This window comes from Pinus tabuliformis, chromosome J (genome assembly GCF_031772625.1).
Source record: "Pinus tabuliformis cultivar Carrire ecotype Pingquan chromosome J, CPIR1, whole genome shotgun sequence".
Taxonomy (NCBI): domain Eukaryota; kingdom Viridiplantae; phylum Streptophyta; class Pinopsida; order Pinales; family Pinaceae; genus Pinus; species Pinus tabuliformis.
The window spans coordinates 1,513,026,177-1,513,034,063 of NC_142295.1; the positions used below are offsets into that span (position 1 = coordinate 1,513,026,177).

At 37.7% G+C, this 7,887-nt stretch overlaps 1 pseudogene; it reads right to left on the minus strand.

Annotated features, from left to right (window-relative positions):
- Nucleotides 1-5,887: 5,887 nt before the first annotated feature.
- LOC149233225 (cytochrome P450 71AU50 pseudogene) lies at nt 5,888-7,314 on the minus strand (annotated as a pseudogene).
- Between the last annotated feature and the right edge of the window lie 573 nt (nt 7,315-7,887).

Here is a 7,887-nt window from a genome sequence, read left to right on the forward strand (position 1 = left end):
AAAATATATATGGATGGGTGAAATTACACAAACTTACAGTGTGCAATCTGCGCTGTCCAATCTGATGATGCTCGAACTTCTGGGATATCGTTGGCAAAGGGGGAAGTTCTTTTCACCTGAACTGACTGAATTCAAGGCTTCATCTAGGTCGATTGAGAAAGTTCAGCAGGTTAGAAAGAATCCGTTCCATGGCGGTTTTCTTCAACTAGTGCCCCTTCTCTTGCGCGCCGTGCTCGGCTTGAAGAAGCTTAACAAGAGCTTGACGAGGGCTTGCCGAAAGAATGGCTGCTATGGGAACTCCGGCCAAGTAGGTCAGTGAAAGGTTTTCCCTTCTCTTTCATGACCAAGAAGTCTGAGTCACCGCTCCTTCTTTATTGAAATGGGATTCCTATTCCGTAGTTGCGCCCTACTCTGCAAAGACGTCAGCTCGTACTCGAGCCCATACGAGGTATGCTTGTCTTACTCAAGCGAGTCACTTATTCGTATTCTTTCTCTCATCCCAGTTGCCAGATCGGTCTTCCATCCTTCATCTAATAACCTTATTCTTATATCGTATGAGGGTAACTTCTTGCAGCTAGCAAGGACTCTTATGAGCGAATGCAGAAGGAGGAATAAGGCATACTACTATCAGACTGAAAGCTAAGCACTTATAGTTGTCAGTAGTCCGTACGGAAAGAAAGATTCACCCACGCGTCGTCGGTGCTTATTACTTTGCCTTCTTCCATAGCTTGTAATAACTGTGACTTATTTCATTTTAGCTGCCCAGAAATCTACTTAATCAACCTTGAACTAAACCGGTTACAATTTCGTTAGCAAAATAATAGAAATTGAGAAAATTTAGTAAAAAAAATTTTAAAGGTAAGTTATATCATTATCGAATCTCGAGATTTTACTTACTCCGGAGTTTTTGATCTGCTGAATCCATTTTCCCATTCTTGACGAATTTCAGGAAGCCATAAAGTGACCTCATTAGACAACTCCATTCCAACTAATCGATTTCTAAACCAAGCTAAGCTACTATTGCATTCATGAATTCGAGGCTTAGAAATATCTTCTATTATAGGTGCGCCTCTCGGCAGCTACCCATATCTTGCAGCGCATTGTTTGTATTATTTATTCAAAAATTCCGTGTTGAGGTAAATGCTCATCATTGAGTGCAGCATTGACCTGCTGAGTTGAACAGCAGTTCGATGGGTTGATGCTGCATTCAGCGAGTAGTGAAGTAGGCAAGAAAGCAAGCACGGAATTACGAGTGGTTCTGATCCGGGATGAAAGAAGCCATAGAGTAAGGTAGGCAAGAAAGCACCAAGCAAGGGGCTTGCGCTTCCTGCGGATGACTGCAACATTGAATTGATGTTCCCCCTGATGACTGCGACTGCGAAACTTGCCCAATTTCTGCTGTTTCCTTAATTGTCTGAGCAGAATGCTGCATGCTGTTATTATTTTTCTCTACCAGTTATGGCAGCCTGCCTCTCTGTAACAGGTGATCAGTCATGGCAGCCTGCCTCTCTGTAACAGGTGATGGACAGCAGCCTTCCCAATGTTCAGGCACGTGTCTCTTGCATGCACATCGACCGGCTGAGAATGAAACAACACACACTCAAAAACATTTCTCTTTGAAAAAAATAATAGAGTTTCTTTGACAGTTTTCTAAAGGAGGTGAAACAAAGAATTTCATGGACGGAACTCAGCTTATCCTTCTCTCTTGAGCAAGAGGCATAATTTTTGGGGGGCGGTTTATTTTATTTTATTATGCTATTCAAACTATCGAAGATTATGTTGTAATGCATGCAGGCTGGGGGGTCTTCAGAAAGGTGGCCACGGTCTTTTTGTTCCATCAGTCGAACTATCCAAGATTATGCAAAACAGGTGTAACACATGCAGGGAGGGTCTTAGGAATGATGGCCACGGTCCTTTTGTTCCATTAGGACACCCGTATTTTTTAATTATAATTTTAAAAGACTCTTATAATATTTTATTAATATATCTTGGCATTGATTTCAGTTTTCACGAACGCCACACGTGACAGATCTATTATGCAAGAGCCACTAATCTTGTTCACAGTGCATAATCACGGGGAAGATAATTCGATAAACTTGGGGTTTTTAAGAAAACCTCTTTCGTGTTAGTTTATTGTCTTTAAACAGGCCTACCCTCTTAGTTGATTTTAATAATTAATTTAAGTTTGATTTTTATGTTGCAACAAGGATCACTTGTACCTGGATTTTTACTGTCTGCATTAGGTTCCGCTGTAGACTAACGGCTTCGTTACACAACATTGCGCTAACTTCATTGAAGAAATTGGCAACGATGGTTCCGGAACTATGGGTACCTAGGACATTTGGTTCTAACACATTTCAAAATTTTGTTTATAATATGGTAAATTTTGGAAATTTTGTGGAATTTAATGGATAATTGGTAAATATGTTGGAATTTTACATAAAAAAAGACACAATATGTATATATCTGTAAATGTTTTGGAATTGGAGGTGAAACACTTAACAAATCTTATTTTAAAATATTCTACCAATCTACAATTTAATGAAATTAATCTGTCATAAAGCAACTATGAAATTCTGGTAAAACTATTATTGTGCAACGTCAATAAGAAACTATAAACTTGAGATAAAAGTATATTGTCAAACGTCCTCGACTTTGGATTATAGATTCTGGAATATCTCAAACTTGAAGAAAGATCAATTGTTTTCAAAATCTGCAATACACATATGGGTACCGAAGAACCTAGTATTGGTTACTATCACCGCCATATAGGACTTTTCTATTTACTGGATTGTTACGAGGGTGAAGCTGAGGAGTTCTGCACGTCGACAGCTCAAACGAAGGTTTTTATCGATACCGAATAGCCCCAGATTCTTTAAAGCAGCGGGTTCTTAAACATTATGTGAGCTCGATCCTCCATTTGCTTTTCATGCGATAGCATATTTCTATACCAGATTCTTGAAAGCACAGGTCTGCCCATTTTGTTAAACCCACTAATCTTGATCCCATAAAGAGCACATGATTAACTAAATCGATACCTAAGGTAGCTTAATGGCAAACAAGCAACCCACCGAAGTAGATCCCCGGTTTTGTTGATAAAGTCAAACGAAAAAGGATTCCCAAAGCTTGAGGTTGTAAGTATCATTGTAGTTCTGTGTTAGGAATTGTTTGAAATTCCAATACAGGCTCCCAAATGGATAGTCAATCATATAAGGGGGATTCCTAAAGCAGTCCCCTAGCATGGCCTAAGTCTGCACATAAGTATGCACGCCATTCACTTACAAAACTGAGTTGGTCATACAAATTAATCTGAATTTTGGGTTCATTCTGATTTCTATTTTATCTTTTGACTATAAATTAGTTGTACTTGCAGGGATGCTAGCTAGGATGCTGACTCGAATGCTGGTAATGGTTCTTTTACTCGATCAAGGTAAACAACCTTATCTATTGACCGACCCATGTTTTTCTCTCTACACAAATACCCATTGAAGCCATCCAACGCGTTTTCCAATCCATTAGACAGATGGCGCTCGTCGAGCCTTTCAACCTAGTGTACAGGGGCGTCATGCTTTTGATTGATTGACTACCTCGTATAGATATCTTACTCTGCTACTGGAGGTTCTGAAACAGGCTATAGAGCTCTCTCTAAAATTGGTCCTGGAACTAGATCTGCACCTGTCCTTGCTTATGGGTAAACAACTAGATCAACCGTCTAAACTACTGATGCTGTTGGGTCTCGATCAACCGAATCTACCTATGCTTATTTTGCTACTCCTGGTACTTCTCCTGGTCTTGCTTATGCATCTGGATCTGCTACTGTTGGTTTCACTGAGTCCACTACTTCGTTACTTTGATGCTTGCTTTGCTCCAGCTAGCTATGCTTTTAGTTATTCACCACCACCTAGTCTTGAAGCTGCCCTTGGCTATGCTACTGTCTATGCTTATATGCGTATGGCTTATTCAATGCTCAAGCCCCCTTCCAATCAAGGCAGGGACTAGCTGCGATGCAGCCTTCCTTGTTTCTCATTGAATTTAAATGATCAATTTTCCAATATTATAGACCCGCAACTTCCATAAAAGTATAATCATTTAGATTGAAGGAAATAATTCATCAACATTTCAAGTGGATAAGTGCAAAAAAATAAAGTAACACCTAATTTTTAAAGGATATTAAATTAAAATGTAATCTTAAACGCATACTTATTCAATCTTGAAAGTAAAATGAAAAAGAAATTCCTATCATATCAATGCTCTTAATAATTCAATGCTCATTTATTAGTTAATAATTATTATCCGTTTGGAAGTTTGAGAGATAGATTAATGGATAATCACAAACATTTGATGCTTAATTCATGTAGCATGTGAAAATTTGTTAAGAACTCCATTACCCAATAAATTAGCCATTGAACTTCAATATTTGATGCTTCATGGAGAAGAATCATCACCATTTAAAGCTCGATGTTACAACTATAATTGATTTTACACAATTAATGATTATATATTAATGGAATTGTCTGTTTATGAGGATATTATTATGATTATGGTTAAATTTTAGTGAAATTTTAGTTTAAATATTATTATAATTATTTGTTGGAATGAGGCTTCTTTTGATCCATATTAAGTATGAAAAATTTTTGGATGTAAATCACATTATAAAATATTTGTCCACATGTTTCGAACTAACCAGAGTGTGCTTCAACAAGTTGAAGAATCGGATCATGGCTGCATTTTAATAGGGAGAACAAATCTTCCAACAACCATTTTAATAGGGAGAACAAATCTTCCAACAACGAAGATTGACTAGGAAATGGCTACAAGCCACTAATGATTATATTTGACTAAGTAACAGCTAACTTTGACTAGACAATTAGACTAGACATGGGCTAAGAGATAAGGACATAGACAAATATGTATATATTATTAAAATATATTTTGAGTTCTGAATGTTAAATCAATGATTTTATGAATATTTCATTTTAATATTATAATTCTTAACTAACTTACATTAAGAATAGTTATAGGAATGTTAATAAATAAGTAAAAAGTTACTATATTTAAGTTAAAATATTTAATAGTGATTAATATTAATAATAGTGTGTATCTATTACCCTAATATCATTATAACTGTAATACTATATTATAGATTTAAAATTATATTATTATTATCTAATAGTTAGTAATAGTATTATCCTAATATTACTGATAGATTATATAATCTATTAGTAGAGCCCAATAATTAAACATGTATATTTAATTTATCTAATAAATTTTAGATTAATAATCATTTATAATCCCATTATGATAGTCATAAAGGGATCATCAAATAAATCTAAGGGAAAGGAACGGATGGAAAATTATAAAAAGACTGGTAAGACAAAAACAAAAATTATGGACTTATAACTCCTAAAACTTTGACATTGATATTATAACTTTAATTATTATAATATTCTTATTTAATAGTTAATAATAGTAATGTTCTTCTTGATATTAATATTGTATAACTTATTAATAGAGCTATTAAATAAAACTCAAATCATTCTAATAAATTCAGAAGATTCTTAAACCAACTAGGAGGAGAGGGCAGGGATCCAACAATAGTTGATTTTCGACTAATTATCTCTATTGAGATTGTTTAGCATTTTTTCAATCTCAATTGCTTCTCTAAACTTCCAGTAGTGAAAATGCAAAACCTTCATCATTTTTTCAATCTCAATTGCTTCTCTAAACTTCCAGTAGTGAAAATGCAAAACCTTCGCAATAACTTAGAAAACATGCGTGGCTTCGAGAGATCTATTATTTCAACACGACATTAACCTAAACCAAACACGATAAACATGTGTCTATTTTATTGAAACCAAGGAAGACCGTTCGGAACGTCAACATAAAATCAGAGTACAGAGAGTCGAGGAGTTGGAACAGCCACGAGTTCATAAGCCCGGGGCAGTGTCAGTCCATTAAACCTTTCACTCATATCCAACTCCTACCCATTCATCTTCCCCGGGAGCCTCCAGTTGAAACAGTGCAACAGCTGCTCCATCCCAAACTCTACAACCAGCATTCCCAATTGCTGTCCGGGGCATCCTCTCCGTCCCGCTCCAAATGGAATCCACTCAAAGTTCTGAACATTTACATCCACCTCTTCCGCCCCAGTTTTTTCCTGCATGAACCTCTCTGGCTTGAAACTTTCTGCATCCTCCCACGACTTTGGATTCCTCCCAATCGCCCAAAGGTTGAGCAGAACGCAAGTGCCACCAGGGATTTCATAGCCCGATACACTGCAATCCTCCAAAGATAAATGGAGAATGGCAAGAGGCCGTGGTGGGTGGAGTCTAAGCGTTTCTTTCACCACAGCTTGTAAATTAACGAGACAAGGCAGATCATATTCTTGTATCATACGCTCCATTCCAATGACGCCTTTAATATGTTTTCGTTTAATTTGGAATTCCGTATCAGTATCTGCACAGATTGCAAGCAAAACGTCCACAAGATCAGGGGTGACGTTGGGTCATTCCGCGCAACGTGTTCCTCTATCACATTGTTGAAGAAATGGTCTACCGTCTTGTGTATTCTCTTAAATCGCCGTCCCAAACCTTGCAAATCCAGCCACGCCAAATATGGTATATAATCTGCGATATTGAAAGTACCGGCTAACAGAAAACTTTCTTTGATGCTCTCAATTGACCGTTGGTCCGAATACTTTCTGCCGAAGGCCATCCTGCAGATAATAGAAGTCGCAAGTGTTGACACAGCTTTGCTAATGCTTACGGGAACATGAGAGCCCTCACTGTCTTCAATAATAGAATGAATCATACTACACACTTCCTCCTCTCTTATGAAGCGGAAGGAATCCAAGCGTTTGGAGCTCAGCAACTGTAAAACGCAGATCTTACGCTTTTGTTTCCAGTAAGCACCCTACGGAGCATAGCGCACGTTAGAGAAATTATACGACAAATACTTAGCAGCCATGGATTGAGGTCTTCCAGCGAAAAGGCGATCATTATTCTTGAGAAATTCCTTGGCCATATCTGCGGAGGAGACGACTAGGGTGAGGGCAGAGGACCCCAGGCGCAGAGACATGAGAGGCCCCCATTTGAGAGAGAGAGTTGCTAGGGCTTGGTGTGGAAGGTGTCCGAGCAGGAGGTGTAGGTTTCCAAAGATCGGCAACGGAAACGGCACCGGTGGCAACCTCCGTTTTCTCACTTGGAACAAGAATGGGCATGACACCGCCAATGCAAGTAGGATAGGAAAGGAAAATCTTATAAAAAACTCAGCACCTTCCAGCACTGGCCGCTCAGAATACAACAAATTCGCCATTGCTAGCAAATTAGCCACCCACAACGAATGAGGTACTCCACAGGCTTGTCACATCTATATATAACAAGAATTGGATCTGGCACACCTAACTGGAGTCATCTATCGAGGCAGAGGAATTATCGGAATCCGGGAAAAAATTCAAATTTTTTTGTAAAAGCAGTGTTTGAATCGTGTTTTTATGGTGAAAATAGATTCAACACCATTGAATCGTGTTTTTGATGGTGAAAATAGATTCAACACCATAAAAACATTTAGAACACCTAAAATTTTGAAATTTAACAACTTTAATTACAAAAATCCTTGCCGAATGTTACTACAAAAATTTCCATAAATTTCAAAGCTATTCCTGCAGCTAGTTAGACTACGGCCTCCCGAGTTTATGTTCGAAAGTATACTGTAAAATGATGTGATTGACCGTAACTCTGCACCTGTAAACCAGCCGGAGGAACCGCATTTTCAAATAAATAAATAAAAGTAACTAACTTCGTAAGTTTCATACGCACACACTGCCCAATAGAAAGGTATGACGACCTTCATAAAATTAAAGATATTTTGTTCACTAATACCGCCACA